This window comes from Sus scrofa, chromosome 6 (assembly GCF_054392235.1).
Source record: "Sus scrofa isolate SSC_HxYL_T2T_F1_AM1 chromosome 6, Sscrofa_HxYL_maternal_Yorkshire_Landrace_v2.0, whole genome shotgun sequence".
NCBI lineage: Eukaryota > Metazoa > Chordata > Mammalia > Artiodactyla > Suidae > Sus > Sus scrofa.
The window spans coordinates 81,251,598-81,269,670 of NC_139388.1; the positions used below are offsets into that span (position 1 = coordinate 81,251,598).

The window sequence follows — 18,073 nt, forward strand, 5'->3', positions numbered from 1 at the left end:
TGCAGAGAGGTAGCTGACAGGATGGGGGCAACACCAGTGCCAGGGCTGGGTGTGGGAAACCAGGAGTAGACTCCACGTGGCTCACCTCTGTGTTCTCTGAAGATGGGGGATATGGCTTGGGCAGGAGGGCATGCCCAGCTTCCAGGGCAGCCAAATATTGCCCCTCTTCTCTACCCCAATGCCGAGAACCCCCATTCACCACCCCACCCCCAACATCCCCATCCTGGCCTGCAATCACATTGATTGCTTTGAAAATCAGTTACGTCTCTTACGGGTGTCAGGCCCTGCGTATCGGGCGACGGTAGGCTGCACTAATTAATTTATTTTATTTCATTTCACATCCTTTGACTGAGAGAGTCTGGAATGGGGGGGAGATGCAGATGTATGCAAATCACATGCAAATTTCCCACTGGAGTCAAATGCTAGAGCCCTTTTGATTCTGTAGCTGGACTGCGGTAGCGGGCTCATTGACTTGATACTCTCCTGGGGACCAGGGGAGCCCTGCAGGCCCTGTCTGTGTGGGTGAGGATGGAAGCAAGTTGCAGGGAAGTGGCTCCATGCTGCCAGTTGTCTCAGTGTCTGCTGCCACTCTGGCCTTCCCTTACCTATCACCTCTTTTCCCAGGGAGCAGCTGAATGGAGAGAGATAAGAGCTTACCAAGATGGGGGCTCCAGGAGCCAAGGCCGGGGCGGGGCTTGTGGGCGGAGTGGAAGAAGCAGCAACAGAAGCCCTAGTCTCCTTCCCCAGCCTAAATCCCCCCCAACCCCATCACCAGACAAGCCCCCATAGCTTTAGCTCCCCATCTCTGTCTTCCCTCAGTCCACCCTCCCTCCAAACAAGGAGCTGCCAAGTGTTGTTTGTTTTCTGTACGTGTGTTTGCTTCCCTCCCCAGCTTCCTTTGCCCATCCTCCATGAATGAGCTTACAGAGCCTGGCTTGGAAGGAAATGAATAGATTACACAGGCCTGGCCAGAGCTGTGTCGCCAATCCCTTTAGAAGGGAAAAGTGGGGCTTTGTGACAAGGCTGCCTCTGCCCACTCAGCCCAGTGGGCACAAAATGGCCCAAAACATGTGTAAAGCCCAGCAGGCTCCCCTCTGGTCCTAAAGACATTATCTTAGCAATGGGGTCATCCTAAGCTTTCAGAAGCATAGAAAATGGATTGGATTCTTTGGGTAAATAGGGGGAGCTGATGGAATTGTGTGAAACAAAAGGGGTCACCCCCCCACACCCCTGGAGTTAACAAGACCTCCAGCTCAACATTTGGGAAGGTCTTGGGTCATAGAACCATTTGGGGGGGGGGGGCAGGGAAATAGGAGGAGGTAGCCAGGGCCTGAACCTTGGACTCTTTGCCCCATAGTTGGGCCAAATTATAGAAAAAGATGACAAAACTCTAGACGAGACTCAAGAAAATGTACATGATCAGAGCCCCTGGGTCTGTGCTGTCCAATATGGTAGCTACCTGTCGCATGTAGCCATTTAAATTTAATTAACTCAAATTAAATTAGAAATCCATTTCCTCAGCCTTGCCGCATTTTAAGAGCTCACTAGCCACATATAATTAATGGCTACCGTATTGGACAGAACAGGTACAGAACCTTTCCATCATCACAGGAAGTTCTATTGGACAGTCTGCTGTAGGTATTTGAAAATTTTTTCTGCAGCCTCTGGAATATACTGTACTTTCCTGACAAGGGAGTAACAGTGACTGCTCATTGAGCCAGCTTTCTGGGCAAGCTCCCTCTAAAGTGAATTTCAGAAAGATGAATGTTATTTGTTGTGTAACTTGCCATCATTGGATTGTGAGGAATGGGAGGGCTGAAACAGTGACTATCATTCTCAAAAGACCTCTTTGAAAACACAGAGAAGATGTCAAGAGAGTTTTCAGGCCCCTTAGGTGCTGGTATCACTGTGGTCTCTCAAACCCCTGTTCAGCTTAGGGATGCTTCACAGTCTTTTCACCATCTCCCCACTTTTTTCTCCACTGTTGCATGGGTTCCCCTCCTAGATTTGAGTTTCCTAGGCTGCTTCTTCAGAGCTCAGGCACATAGCTTTCATTTTGCCCTGGAAAATATACAGTGGCTAATAGGGTAGGGGTGCAATTCCACACTTGGCCAATAGGAGGCAGTCCTAAAGTCAAACTGTCTTAGCATCTCAGTTGGGACCTGGTCCTAGAAAACAAATGATTGATAACATCCTCTACCTAATCATATCCATCCATTGCCACCTATATTTGGGAACCCATTCAGTAATTCTGCTAACACTAATCTGAGTGGCTAACATTATTAAGCACTAGATTGAGGGCTTGACATACCTGGCTGCATTTCAATTTTCATGGTGGTACTATTATTAAGCCTATTGTTCAGTTGAAGACACTGAGGCTCTCCAAAAAGACCATATCTCAGTTCATGTTGCCTTCCCTGACTTCTGCCGAAAGTTCTAGGCACGTCTTCCTCCATGATTCCTCTTTGGGGGTCTGTATACCACCTCTTACCTCGTTATGTCAAAACACCTGTCTGTCCACTGGGCTGTGAGCATCCAAGCAGAAAAGCCATGACTTCCCCCCATCATATCCATAACGCTTTGCAGAGACTCACCTCAGTAAATATTTGTTAAGGGAACAAATGCTAGAGCTGGAAATACACAAGTACCTTTAAGAGACCACTCCAGGTAGCCCGCTTCTGCTTCAGGTAAGCCTCTGTGTACAGCTGATCTGATCGTATCTGTCGGCTTGCGGATCAAACGTAAGTCTTTGTATACTCAGGGGGCTTTGTGGAGTAGGGGGGAGAAAGGAATATTTCTTATTAGGAAACACACTCTAAACTCACTCACCTGGAGGTCACCTGCCCAGCAGGCAAAGCCAAAGGTCTTTTCATATCATGGAAATCCACTAAACAGCCACGGAGAATCATGGGAGTTTAACCTTTCATGGCAGTTTTTAATCATCTTTCCTTTGTCTCCTCTCTTTCCTTCACAATTTGCTCCCAAGAGCTGTGCCAAGCCCAGGTTACAAGGCCACAGAATAGAGAACCACAGAGTGAGATAGCAGAGAAAGAGGTCTACAAACAGTGATAAGGCTGTCACTTTCAGGAGCTCCTTATCTCGCCTCTTTCACCTTGTGGGGAACATGCGTCTGGGTGTTTGTTGAGTCACGACTCCCCCTGTGTGATGCTACCTGGCTGGGGTGAGCTCCTACTTTGGGGCTCTGCTGGCTGCCTCTGCAGTGAGGTTTAGGGCTGCTCTGGGCCATTAGAAAAAGGGGTTAAGCCTGGAAGCTGGGAAGGGGGAAGCAGAGAGAGAGGATGAGGATGTCAACATCGAAATACCTGCAAACCCAATCAGGGCAAGTGACTTCAGGCAGTGACTTAATCTTTGCGTTTTAGAAACCTCATCTGAAATCAGGCAGGCAAAAGCACCAGCACTGTAGGCATAAATGAGATAATGTCGGCCTGCCAAACAAGCCCGGTCCCTCCGCAATCCTTTTATTCCACCCAACAAAAGCTCACTATGGGACCTATTCAGTAAATGGTAGCCATTGTCCTCGTGCTTCTCTTGGTAGCTTAAGGGATCCAGGAGGGAAATTATAGAACAAGGGGGGAAGGTGTTTGGGGAGGATCACCAGGATGGGATTCCTTGCATTCCATCCTACCGCCTGTCTTGCCTTAACACTTTAAGCTGGTGCACTCTTTGCTGCTATGTGGTTAAGGTGGTGAACTCACTGGATTCAATTCTTGGACGTGTCCTCACACAGCTAAACCGGGTCGATGGATCTTAGCTGTTCCCGAAGCGAGGAGTTATTTCAAAGTGGCTTTGCTGGCGTTGGCTCTCTCTTAGTCTCAGTCCTTGACAATGTTCTGTTGGCTGAGACAAAACAGAAGATGAGAACCGTAAAGGGACATGACAGTCCAATGATACCATATGGGCAAGAAGTCCGGTACACTCTTGCTGCTCAGTAGAGACCAGGGCCCAAATCCCAGGGACCTGGGCTGCATGACCCCCTTTGGCCTTAAAGCCCAGCCTGGCAGCCACTCCACCTGGCTGCTCCTTGCTATCCTCCAGGACCCATATCATGATCTTGGGTTCATAGGCCTCGCAGCTACAAAGTCTGGAGGAGGAAAGGGTTAAGGAAGACAAGAGGCCTCCTTCGCAGAGCCAGGGCTCCTCTGACCGAGCTGCCTCATCCAGGTCTCCAGCCCTGGCCCTGGCCTCCCAAAGGGACCGGCCTTTCCTGATGAAGAATGTCCCACACCTAATCTTATCCCCAGTCACACACCAGGGTACTCAAGTCTTAGCAACAGAAAAGGAGGCCCGTGAAAATATCGAGGAGGAGCCGCTAGCAAGATATGAAGGATGGTGGGGGAGTGGGGTGTCCCAGATCCCAAAGGAAGAAAGTGATTCAAGAAAGACGGAAGAACAAGCTGCGCCCAATGCTGTAGCGAGATGACTTAGGACCCAGAAATATCCATGAATCTGGCAACGGGGAGCCCCCGGGATCCTGGACAAGAGCTGCTTCCTTAAAGTGGTGTGGCCTTGAGATTTTGACGATTAAAAGGATTTGACCTTGAACTTCTGGACAAACCTTTGCAGACAGCATAAAGACATGTCTGCTTCTCACTGGCCCTTCTCCATGTGCATGTCATTCATAAGCTGCCAAGTGCATTATCTATGCCAAACCTTCCCAGCCTTGCAATCCAGAATTGGTGGCAGCCTCAGTCTCCTCCCGGAGAATGTGAAAGGGGCTGCCAAGATAGTTTAGGGGGGTCTAAAGTGATTCAGCAATGCATTTGGTATTTGGAGGAAAGATCCCAGCTCTAACCATCCAATTACCTCAGTGGCCTGTGGACAACAGCTGTTCACACACCTCCGCTCAGTGCCAGGCGCAGTACACAGGGCTGGAGACGGCGGACCCGCATCCGTCCAGGGGAGAGCCTCCGGTCCAGGCGTCTTTAAATTGGAAAGCTCTGTTTCCCCATTTGGACAGTGGGCTTGACCGACTTGCAGATCGCATCTCCCAGGGGGTTGTGTGAAACAAAGAAGGCAGGCAGGAAAGCCATTTCCATCATCCCAGCACGGGGGACAGACCTCGCTCATGTCACTTTACCCTTTTTTCCGCCTGGCCAAGTCTTACTCACTCCCTTTTCTGCGAAGCCTTCTGACCTCGCTCACCAAGCAGAATTCAGAGATCTTTCCTGCTATGTTCTCTCAGCATTTTTTCACCAAGTATTTTCGGCATAGCTCTTGTCTTTACTTCTGTGGCTGGGTGTTGTTTATCTGCTTCTTTAGTGTGTGCTGTGGCACCTCTGGATCCCTAGGGAGTGGGTGTCTAGACTTCTAGGGTGCCTGGGTCCCCCCAAAGTATGCTGTGTGCATTTTCAGGGGAAAGGGACTGAATAGTCTCAAACGGGTCTGTGACACCCCCAAAAGGCTCAAGCACGGCAGCAGCCAGGTGTTGACGGCTTGCGAGGGTGAAACGGAGGCAGGAACTCATTCCCTCCAGGAATGCGTCATCACAGGGGTACTTGGGATGGGTCTAGAAGATCAGGGGGTTGCAGGGCTGCGACAGAAGGCCTAGGGTCTATGAGCTTCCCCGGGGCCTGGAGGGGAGGGGTGCTGCCCTCAGCTTGGCACAGGAAGAGCAGCAGAGGTTGGGCTCCATCCAGACGCCTCAGGCCGGTCAGCCCGGATGTGCGCACACACACCCTTGGATGGAAGAAGGAGATAAGACAGAGGAAAGGGATGGCTGGCTCGGGTAGCACCTCACCACTCTCTCTCTCTGGCACCAGGGAAGGTGTTCTGGCCAGAGAACTCTATCCTCTTTGGGGGATTAAGATCAGGTTTCTGATATTGGCAGTGAGACCATTTCTCTTCCCGGAAGCGTTCAGGGCAGGCTGAGAAGCCTTAGCTCCTGGACTGCGGGCAGGGTGGGGGGCCAAGAGAATGCCCAAGTAACAAGGCGTTCTATTGGAGCATATGCAGACTCCGCCAGTAACAGGCTCTCCTATTGGATGGTGTGAAAAAAGACCCTCTCTCCCTCTGGTAGCTGAGGTATCTGGGTGGAGGGGTTGGTGACTTGGCTTAGAGGCTGCGGGAGCTTGGCCTCGCCTTCCAAATGTGCAGAAAAGAGTAGAGGCTTGAGGGCAAAATCTACTGCTGTGTGACCATGAACAAATCACCTTCCCTCTCTGAGCCTCGGGGTCTTCATCAGTGAATACGTGAAGTGAGATGGTCTCTATAGGGTGTTCTCTTTCCCATCTGCAGCCAACCTCCCACCTTCCTTTCCTCTCCCTCAGAGGCCCTGGGCTGGCGGGGAGAGGCCGGCCCTGGCCAGGTGCTCCCCCGGGGCCGATGCTTGAGCTTCATAAAGGCTGGAGATCTTGGCCTGAGTTGCCATCGGGACCTCTGAGCCCGTGAACTCTGTAGCCGTATTAAGCCCGGGGTGTGATTTCCAGCAGACTGTGCCTGGTTTAGCCCTGCTGGCTTTAAATGACAAGGGGGCTGGCTTAACTTGTCGGAGGAGGATTAAAGGTGAACTTCGGCTCCAGGCCAATGAAATGAAAAGAGCTTGACTGAACTGAGAGATGTTTCCCAGAAAACCGGGTCAGGATCCTCCTCCTTCCTAAGTCCTTCTTCCTCCTGCCTCCCTCCCTTTTCTGTGTTGGGTGCGTCCTCACGTGCAGGGTGACTCTGTCCTCTTCCCTGGAAACTCAGACATGTCCCCAGGGCAGTCACACAGTCGCCCCTTTGCAGACAGGCACCATCTGGCCTTTTCCTAAAACACACGACGACTGCCCCACACTTCACAAGAGCTTCCCTCACCTCAAGGACGAAGTTCAAGGTCATTGGCCCAACATGCAGGGTCCTTGATTCAAGCTCCATTAACTTGGATTTCTCCAGCCTTGCTTCCTACCACGTTCCCAAATGGGCCTGCCACTGGAATCATATGGCCTATTTGCGGTTCTTGGAACGAGTGAATACTCTGTCCCACCTCCAAGCTGATGCACCTGCTGCTTCCTCTGTCTGCCCTGCCCTCCCCCCTCCCCCTAGCAAACTCTGACTTGCCCTCCCAGGCCAGCTGCCATGTCACCCTCAGAGACCTGTCCCCGTCCTTATTTCCTTTCCGTCTTCCTCATGCCGCTCTGACCCAAGAATCTCATAATATTCTTAAAATACTCAGAACTTGACCCAGTGACTTAACCCACTGGACCCACATGTTTATTTCTGCAGCAGGTGTTTCTTGAGCACCTACTATGTGCCAAGCATCGGGAACTGAGCACTGAGGAAGAACAATGGGGTCTTGTTTTTACGGAGCTTGTAGTTAAGCAGGGCAACAGGTACTGCCTGAAAGATTGTCAAATAAACATTTCCTTGAAGTTGTGGTAACTGTCCCTCCAAAGGGCAGGTGTCTGCTAGCCAAGCACTCGCAACAGGGGGATTCATTATAATAGCTGAATGTCTCCCTTCCAGAATGGTAATGCCTTGTTGGTAAGGACCAGGTGCCCTGCTTGTGTCTGAGCACATAGCTTAGAGAATGAATGAACGAATGAATGAATGAATCCCTTAGAGACATAGAAGTAAATTCTTGAGTTGATGAGGTAAATAATTTTTCACAGTTAGAGTTTTTTTTTTTTTTTTTTTTTTTTATCTTTTTGCTATTTCTTTGGGCCGCTCCTGCGGCATATGGAGGTTCCCAGGCTAGGTGTCGAATCGGAGCTGTAGCCACTGGCCTACGCCAGAGCCACAGCAACGCGGGATCCGAGCCACATCTGCAACCTACACCACAGCTCACGGCAATGCCGGATCGTTAACCCACTGAGCACGGCCAGGGATCGAACCCGCAACCTCATGGTTCCTAGTCGGATTCATTAACCACTGCGCCACGACGGGAACTCCCAGTTAGAGCTTTTTAACAGTGGATGGGGTGACTTGGGGATTGGCGAGTCCCCCACCCCGAGAGTGTTTAAGCATATATTGGAGTGGCCACCTGTCAAAAATAGAATAGAAAGGATTTTTGACGTCCTGGCCCAGGGGAGCCCAGAGCAGGATGACACTGTCCATTTCAGCTCTGGACAATTTCAGCTGCCCAGCGATGCCAGCATGGCAAGGTCCAGATGGAGCCTCCAGCCAACCTGTCAGGTGTGGGACACCAGGTATCCAGAAAATTCTAGATACCCAGGAGATGGGTGATTGTGGGTGTTCTGGGATCTGCTTCTTGTGGGTGTCCCACGCCCGAGTGAATGCGCCAAGGAGAGGAGACTGCAGACCCCTGGGTGCGGAGAGGTGGGGGGTGAGGCGAAGGAGGTTGGTAAGAACAGAGCCAGATGAGCAGTCCATGGCCGAAGACCTTGGAAAACACATGTTAGGCTGCCTGAAACTCACCAGCGAGGCTTCCCCATTGCTGTTGGGACAAAGACCCGAATCCCTGGTGTTGCCTTACAAGGCCTGCCTGGTCTGGCCTTGCACCTCTCCAGGCTCACTCCCGTGTGCTCCCATGAAGGATGATGCCCCAGGAGCCTTGAGAGAGGGGAGGGGAGGGACCGGGGAAGGGCAGAAAAGGCCCTGCAAGCTGGCCCCTCTGATTCCCATGTCAGAGCCCGGGAGACGGAGCTTAAGTGGGGTTAAGGAACTTCCTCTAAGTTGTGTTGCTAAAGAGGGGTTGGGGCAAGCTGGGAACCCGCTCTCTGACTCCAAAGCGAGGCTGTTTCTTTAGGCTCCGCTGGAGACCATAACTTCCATCCTCGAGGTGGGGGGGGATTTCCCACCAAGTGACAGGAGAGCCCAGGGCTGAACCCTCAGAAGGGCTGAACCCCTCCGGCTTGGGGGACCTCTCTCTGCATCATCCTGCTCATCATGAATGCCACCACTATGGTTTAGGTCTGCTGCTGTGTCAGAGATATCACCCCACTGGATCCTCCCAGACACCATTTGATGCCGGCACCATTGTCCATTTTAGGGTTGGGCACACTGAGGCTCAGAGAGGTCATGTAACTGGCCCCAAGCCTGGGAGACACTAAGGCAAAGCAGGGTCTCCCCACCAGTCTGACTTCCCCTTACAGCCCAACCTTCTCAGCATCCAGACAGGTCCACACAACTGACAGGGGCCATTAAGCTCCCCCTTTGGAGAGCCCCTTAGCTCTACATGGGGTGACTAGAGAGGACCGGGGTCAGGGGGCAGGACAGGGCTGGCCACCTTGGGCTGTCCTCATCATCACACAGCCAGAGCCACCTGTCTGCAGAGGTGGCTGCACACATCCACGCAGGGGCTGTCAGTGCCAAAGGAGGACCCCAGGGAAAACACTGCTTCCACCTGCAGGGATGGCACAGGCAACACGGTTCACCTACCCCGAGACAAACGCGCAGAGCCGAGCAGACAGGTGGAAAGGACAGGACTCTCCCCTCCCACGTCCCTTCCTGCATGCTGCCCTCACACAGGGCGGCTGCCCCCGTCCTTGCCGTGAACGTGGAAAAACATATGATGCTACTGCCCAGAGTCGGGGCTTCTCCGAGGCATGGCACACAGTCTTGGCTGGCCCAGATTGGAGACTATCTTTCAAGAAATGGATCCGCTTATTATTGTTGTTATTATTATTATTTTGCAAGGCGGTGAAGTAACTCGGATGAGTCAAAACAAGTGTTGTCAAGTGGTGGATCTTGGGGGACCTGCTTTCATGGTTATAATAATCACTTAATTGGCACATTAATTACACGTGAGCAGGTGCTTCTAAAATAATTGAGGGTGTTGGAAAGCTGTTTATTTCCTTAAGTGGTTTCAACATTCCCCTTTAACCCGGTGTGCTCGGTGAATATGAAATCAGGTCAGCCAGGATCTGCAGAGACAAACAGGAGTGAGTTCTGTCTGAAGCTGGGGGTTGGACTCAAGTCTCCAGTTCACCCCCTCCAGCCTGCCTCCCTTTGTGTAAGCAACTAACACCTACAGTGGGGTTCCCATGTGGCTCAGCAGTAATGAATCTGAGTAGTATCCATAAAGATGTGGGTTCGATCCCTGGCCTTGCCCAGTGGGTTAAGGATCTGGTGTTGCTGTGAGCTGTGGTATAGGTTGCAGACATGGCTCGGCTCTGATGTTGCTGTGGCTGTGATGCAGGCAGGCACCTTAGGTCTGATTCATCTCCTAGCCTGGAAACTTCTATATGCTGCAGGTACAGCCCTATAAAGGAAAAAGATCAAAGAAGAAGAAGAAAGAAACCAACACCTACAGGAAACCTGTGCAGAGCTGGGGGTGCCACACTCAGACAGGGTCCCTGGCTCTGCTCTGCTGGGAGAGACAGGATATTGCAGAGTCACAGAGGACCCTAGTCTGGGGCTGTTCCAGAATGAGGAGGGGACAAAGGGCATGGCTGGCAGAGGCAAGAACACATGCAAGGAAAAGGTGGCCCATGGAAATCCCATCGGTTGTTAGGGAAAGATGGGGGGTGGGGGGGAGGCTGAGGACAATCAGGGACAAAAATAGCTGATTGCTTTGCCAGGCAAAGGAGGCCATGGCAGGCTAAGGCCCTAAGGCCTGTGCCCCCTCAGGGAGAGAATAAGAGGTGGTCTTATAGTACTGGAGTGAAAAATAGGGCCACAGGTAAGGATCAGGGTAGGCGCAAAACTTGCCTTCTTCAAAGCTGGTGTTTAGTGGCCCTGGGACTGGTTCTGGTGGTCCTCCTTCTTTTTGGAATGAAGAATGCTTCATCAAGTAATTAACATCTTTGATATGTTGAAGGTTTTACTTCTGCTGAAGAACTCAAGGATATTGTTGTGTGTATCCCTTGAGGAGTCATGACCCTGACTGAGGCTGCATTATTGTTTCTCTGTATCCTTGTCCTTCTCTGAGTAGCAACTGTTTGAACCTGCCCCCAGGAAAGGCACGGAGCCTGAATGAGCCCTATTTCCTATGAACAAGAAACAGGGGGCTTTGTGCCCAGGACGCCCGCAGGGCCCTGCTTGGTTGCAGCAGTGAGGAGGTCCCTAGCAGAAGGGATGCTGGAGGCAGAAAGATCTAGGTTCAGTTCCAGGCTTTGCCTCTTCCTCTGTCATCTGTCTCAGCCTCCACATCAGTGGCTGTAGAATGGGCTGATGATAATAGCCCCAACCTGTCAAAATTATCCCAGTTTGAACAATAAGTCACACCTTTTGTGGTCAGATGCCAGTGTGCGGGAAGTGCTTTTCACCTGTTAACCCTCCTGATGACACTCTAGTTTCCTGGGAACACAGGCCACAGGACAGCCCTCCATCCATGGCCAACAGTCCTATAAAACTCTGAGTACCTTTAGGGAAGAGGGAGGGCTGGATTAAGAGAAGCTGATTTGGGGCGCTCCCTTTGTGGCTCAGTGAGTTAAGAACCCAACTGTGATCCATAAGGATGTGGGTTGGATCCCTGGCCTCGCTCAGTGGGTTAAGGATCCTGTGTTTCCAGGAGCTGCAGCGTAGGTCACAGACGATTCAACCCTAGCCTGGGAACTTCCCTCTGCCACAGGTGTGGCCCTAAAAAAGGGGGGGGGGGCGAGATTCGAACTTGGACTTCACTTTCCTTTCCCCTCCAGCATGAGCAGTGTGCCAGGATCCACCCAGCTTGCAGGCTGAGATGGGACAGGCAGGGGTCACTGGTTTGAAGGGCTATTTGCAGGTGGGAGCACATGCTGAAGAGGGAACAGCTGGAGTCTGGAGGGAAGTCATTCAGTGGATCCCTTGAAGAAATCCTACCGCATGGCTGAACTATTTTGGCCTTTCCAAATAATGCTGTATTCTATTGATTTATCTTTCAACAAATAGTTATCAAGGGCCCACTCTGTCCCAGGCAGGGTTCAAGGTACTGCTGTGGAGATTCTGCCTAGTGGAATAAAGAAAACTGGTGATGGTGCAGTGGAAACGAATCTGATCAGGAACCATGAGGTCGTGGGTTTGATCTGTGGCCTCACTCGGTGGGTTAAAGATCTGGCGTTGTCGTGAGCTGAGGTGTAGGTTGCAGACGCGGCTCGGATCTGGCATTGCTGTGGCTGTAGTGTAGGATGGCTGCTGTAGCTCTGATTAAACGCCTAGCCTGGGAACCTCCATATACTGTGGGTGCAGCCCCAAAAAGCAAAAAAAAAAAAAAAAAGAAAGAAAGAAAGAAAAGAAAACTGATGATGTTTGCATGTTTGTCTTGTATACAGGCATCTAACTAACACTTGTCTGTTCTAATAGGCTTTTTTGCTTAATTTCAATCTTTTGGATTTTTAAAAGTTATGTAACTATAGTATTTGCAAATAATAACCTTTCTCTTCTAACACCTGCGAGACAATATCTCATAATGTATAAAAGTACATACCGTGGGAGTTTCCTGGTGGCTGAGTGGTTAAGGACTTGGCATTATCACTGCTGTGGCTTGCGTTCTCAGGTTCAATCCCTGGCTCAGGAAATTCCACATTCTGTGGATGTGACGAGAAAACAGAAACATATCCTGGGACCAGATCACTAGACCACTGGGATTCAAATCCTAGCTTTGCCACTTAAAAGCTGTGTGACTTTGGACAAGTTACTTAAACTCTCTGTGCCCCAGATTACTCATCTCACACAATAAACTTAGGACAGTACCAGGCACTATACAAATGCTGGTATTGTTCTTATTGAATTTATTATAGGTTGTTGCCTTATTCCATTGCCTAAAACCTCCAGAATGCTTGTAAAATGTTTCCTTGTCTTATTTCTGTCTTTCGTAGGATTGCATTTAACATTGCACATGCTATTTGCTACTGGTTTCCAATAAATACTATTTTTGTTATATAAAGGAAGTTTACTTCTATTCCAATTTCACCTAGAGTTTTTATAAAGAAAAATTAATTAAGTGCTTCTTAAGAATCTATTGAAATAATCATATGGTTTTTCTCCTTTAATTTACTAGTGTAATGAATTATGTTGATGGTTTACCTAATTTTGAGCCTCCATTGGGTTTTTATAATTTCTTTAAACAAATGTCTTGTGTCCCAAATTAAAAGAACTCTCAGTATTTATTTTTTATTATTATAAATGGAATCTTTTTCATTGGATTTTCTGTGGGTCTCTGGGATGTAAGCATGCAATGCAATTGATTTTTTTGTAGCTTTATCTTGCATCCTACAAATGAGATGAATTCATTTATTCTCTTTAATAAGCATGTGGTGGCTTTCGTTGTCTGCTTCAGGCAGTCAATTCCCTCAGCTGACATTTTTCTTTCTTGTCTACAGTTTTGAGATCTGTTGCATGTATCCATGAACAAGTGTACAATGAGCTCCTACTGTGTGCCAGGCCCCGAGTCAGGCTCTGCTTCCTTGATTATCCTTGTTGCATTTGGCAGGGTGAGGTAGCTGGGGTACCCCCTTCAGCTGACATGTTGAGAACAGAGGCCTGAAGACCAGAAGGAACCCAACCAGGTCCTGAAGCCATTTCGATTCTGATCAGGATTCAAACACTATTAACCTTCAGGCCAAGCCACCTTCTGACTGATGACTCTCCCCTTTCAAGGGCAGGGGTAGTTAACCTTGACCCCAACATGGAGCCAGATCTCTGAAATGCAAAGGTCATTTCTCCCAGGGGAAGTGAAGATAGATGCCCTAACACTGAAACCTGGCCTTGAACTGCCCAGCTCTCTGTCTGTCTTTTTGCTCTTGAATCTGAACTAAAAAGGAGCAAAAAGCTCAGTCTTTTTTTTTTTTTTTTTTTTTTCCAAGTGGCATCTCAGCTCTGAGGGGCTTGGGATGCAGCTGCAGTGTGCAGTGGTCCCAGGCTTCCCCGCTGAGCCTGTGGACCATGCTCTGCTGCTCCCTGAATGAGCATCTCTAAGAGACTGTAGGCACCCCAGTCCCCCACAGGCTCCGCTCTGCCCTGCACTCTTGAAGCCTCAGGCCCCACATCTCTCTGCCTGTCATCCTGCTCTTGGTTTTGTGAGCTAATTAACCCATCTCATCATTGTGCAGACAGGCCCCCTCCCTCTTCCCAGCATCTCACATCCCCAGGAACATGTATCTTGTAATCTCCCTCTGCCTAACAGTAGTCAGCTTAATTATCCTTGTGGAGCTTAGGGCTGCAGCCTCCAGGCTCACTCTCTGTGGTCTCCTCACCTCGGGCTTCCTCTGGCTTCCTGCAAAGATGGCAGCCAGCATCTTGCTGTGGCATCCCTGGCATGACTGAGAAGGCGAAGAGGACCGACTCAGCATGGGCCCCCATCACCAAGCCCCATGCTTGGGAAACCTCTTAATAATTCACACCAAACCGCTGTGCGGGTTTGCTGCAGCCTGACTCGCGTGTCCTTGTGGCACCAAAGGGCTGTCCTGCCCACATAAGCCATGGGCTTGAGGGGCTCCCGGGGTCTCAGGAAGCTCTGAGGCTCAGCCCCTGCCCCAGGCTCTTGGAAGTTTACAGGAAATTCATCAGCCTCTATTTGGAAGCTGCTTGGGGATCAAGCGGGGGAGAATGAATTTTTCTTGATGATTCACTTCGTGCCAGGAGTTAAGCTAAGAGCTGACTCCGCCCCACCCAAAGCAGGAGCTATAAGCAGCTCCATTGTACAGATGGGGAAACTGAGGCTTGGATGTGTAATTTCCCATAAGTTATCAGGATGGAATTGGCTTGCAGGTGCTTCTGCCTTTTTTTTTTTTTTTTAGGTCTGCACCCACAGGAGGTTCCCAGGCTAGGGGCCGAATCAGAGCTACAGCTGCCTGCCTGCACCACAGCCACCACAACGCCAGATCCGAACCGCATCTGCAAACTACACCACAGCTCATGGCAGTGCTGGATCCTTAACTCACTGAGCAAGGCCAGGGATTGAACCCATGTCCTCAGGGATACTAGTTGGGTTTGTTTCCACTGAGCCACAACAGGAACTCCCCCAGGTCCTTCTGACTCCCCATTTCTAGCCATTTTCTTGTTCTCCTGAGATGCTTGGTGGATGTGAACCTTCCATTTCACAGGGGCTGCCAGGCTTGATGCCCCAAGGATGAGGCCAGGGCTGTTCGGCTTCCAGACACAAGACGGGGGCTCTGGGCTGGGGAGGGGGGGCGGTGGAGCAGCAGGTGTGTTCCCTTCCTCCTCTGGGCCATCAAAGCCCCACCTGACACCTGTCACCACGGTCCCACCCACTGCCTTCCTCTGTTGTCCTGGGTGGTGGTGGGGAAGGAAGGCATTTTTCTTCGAGTGTGAACTTCCAGGGGGCCTGGTCAGTGACGGATGGAGCAAGAGGCAAATTCCTTGCCGTTGCCACAGAGCTCCAGCCAGTGAGCCTCACCGCCCGGAAGCAGGGAGCAGCCTGCAGAGGGCATGGCAGGTCACCTGCCACTCAAAGCCACTGTTCCCTCACCTGGAAAATGAAAAAAGTAATACCCTCCCCGCCCCCAGCACAGGGTAATACGGGGATTAAATGAGATCATTCTGGCTCACCACAGAGCCTAGCAAGTAATAGCAATAATAATAGAAGTGAATATTCTGAGCACCGACTGTAGGCCAGACACTGTCTCAGTGCTTCACATGTGTTGGCTCATTTAATCTTCAGAACCACCCAACGGGTAAGGGACTGTTCTGGTCCCCATTTTACAGATGAGGAGACTGAGGCACAGAGAGGCAACAGCTTGCTCAAGTTTACACAACTGGTCGGTTAAAGAAGTGGGATTTGCTGTCCATCGACAGAGGAGTGGATAAAGCAGATGTGGTACATAGACACAATGGAATATTACTTGGCCATTAAAAGGAAAGAAATAATGGCATTTGCTGCAGCGTGGATGGACCAAGAAATGATCATGCTAAGCGAAGTCAATCAGACAATGAGACACCAACATCAAATGCTATCACTGACATGTGGAATCTAAAAAAAGGACACAATGAACTGCTTTGCAGAACAGATACTGACTCACAGACTTTGAAAAACATATGGTTTCCAAAGGAGACAGGTTGGGGGTTGGGGATGGAAAATGCTATAAAATTGGGTTGTGATGATCCTTGTACAACCATAAATGTAATAAAATTCACTGAGTTAAAAAAAAAAAAAAGTGGGATTTGAACCCTAGAGGTTTGACTTCAGTGTCTACACTCCAATTTAGTGAGTGCTTCAAAATATTGAGCTCCGTCCCAAGCGTCCCCTCCCCCTCCCACACGCTCACCTTCAGCCCAGGCCCATAGAGCATATGAGCTACCAGGGAAAAGCCCAGGCGCCAGGTGTCTACACAGCCCAGAAGATGGTGCCCCAGCCTTGGAGGGGGATGCCTGCAGAACGCACCAAAGGAGAGGCAGCCAGCTCTTTGGGATGATAGATTTCCTGCAGGCTGAGTCTGGGCTTTCTCCCTCCCCCTGGCCCTTTCCACCCCCCACCCGCTACCCCTCCACTCCCCCCACCCCCAGGCTGAGCCCACAGTGGGAACCAGGCCAGTGTTGCTGACTCGACTTTCAAGGGAGACACTGTGATTCATTTCAAGCTGCTGGAATTAACCCGTCTGTACGGCTCAAAACTTTGCACAATGTGGGGGCTCTAGGCAGACAGTCGGAGGCTGGTTTCTGCGGCGCTGGAAAAAGTTGTGCAGCAGGATTTATAGATTGCTTTTGTAGAAAAGTGATGCTGGGATTTTCCATTAGACCTGGACAGCTTTGCAGTTGTAGCTTTCTAAAGGGTTAGGGGGTTGGGGGCTAGGAAAATGCTACCAGGGCAGATAACTTGCCTCCTTCTTGGGGCCTTGAGAAACTGCTCGGTGTGTTTGCTTTTGCCCTTATGGTTCTCAGGACACAGGTATTGGTTAGACAAGTTCCCATCATGCCGCATGGCGAGATCTTCTGGAACAGGTGCCTTGGATGAAAACCATTCATTCATCCAACATTCCCATGCTGTTCATTTACTTAACAAGTATTTCCTGGGTGCCTGGGGGAGCCGGGCCCTGTGCTAGATGCTGAGCACAGCACTGGGTGAGGCAGGCTCTCTCTTGGAGGTGGCAGAGCTCTTAGATCAGAAGCACTTGCCAAATGATGGGGGGGGCTTCATAGCGTGGATGCCCATCCCAGGCTTGAGGGGTCAGGGTGGGCTTCCCAGGGAAGGAAAGTAGAAGCTAAGGGTTGAAGAATGAGGTCAACTGGCTGAGAGCCTGTGCAGGCCCCATAAGATGGGAGAGGATATGGCGGCACCCCACATCCAAGTGGGCCATCTAGCTGGGGTCTAGACGGGGGAGAGGCAAGGAAGCAGAAAGCCTCTCAAGGGGTGAGTGGGGCTTGGTCTTGATAAGATGGGTATTGGTCTTGATAAGATGGCTTGGTCTTGATAAGATGGCTTGGTCTTGATAAGATGGGTATTGGCCTTGATAAGATGGGTATTGGTCTTGATAAGATGCTTGAATTTGGATTTTCCACTGTGGCTCAGTGGGTTAAAAACCCAACACGGTGTCCGTGAGGATGCAGGTTTGATCTCTGGCTTCAATCAGTGGGTCAAGGATCTAGTGTTGCTGTGAGCTACAGCATAGGTTGCAGACATGGCTCAGATCCCACATTGCTGTGGCTGTGGCGTAGGCCAGCAGCTGCAGCTCCAATTCGACCCCTAGCCTGGGAACATCCATTCCATATGCAGCAGATGTGGCCATAAAAAGAAAAGAAAAAAACGGTTGAACTTAACCCCAAAGGCAAAAAGGGGAATCCCTTTTCACATAGAGGAGTGGTAGGCACGGTCTGTGGGATCACTGGTGGCTGCGAAGTCAAAGCAACTGGGACTAGGTGGAGGTTGGGGAGACCCAGGGCAGGTCAGGGGCTCTGGCTTGGAGGCTGCTGCAGCCATCCAGGAGAGCAGTCATGGAGGCATTGAGCTCGGGCATTGCCAGTGGGCGTTGGATGGCCGGGGATGGCTCAGTGGCCAGGGGCTTGCTGGAGACCCCTCAGAGGGAGTAACATGCTAAGTGGGGGACTATGAAGAGGCTTCAGGGATGAGGTGACATCCAGGTGGGCATGTGCCTACATCACCTCACCAGGTGGAGAAGGCGAAGGGAGATGCAAAGGTGGTCCTGGCAAGGGCGGCTCTCCATGCAAAACCAGTCAGGGAATCTGGGCCCACCTTTCCTAGCTTGGAGAGCTTGATCAAGCAGATTGCCTCTTTGCAACCCAA

General features: G+C 50.6%; 1 protein-coding gene across 1 annotated transcript in view; it reads left to right on the forward strand.

The window, feature by feature from the left end:
* The window catches only part of IGSF21 (immunoglobin superfamily member 21), a 258,202-nt gene that overhangs the window by 112,347 nt on the left and 127,782 nt on the right, over nt 1–18,073 (forward strand). The gene's annotated exons all lie outside the window — the stretch shown is intronic.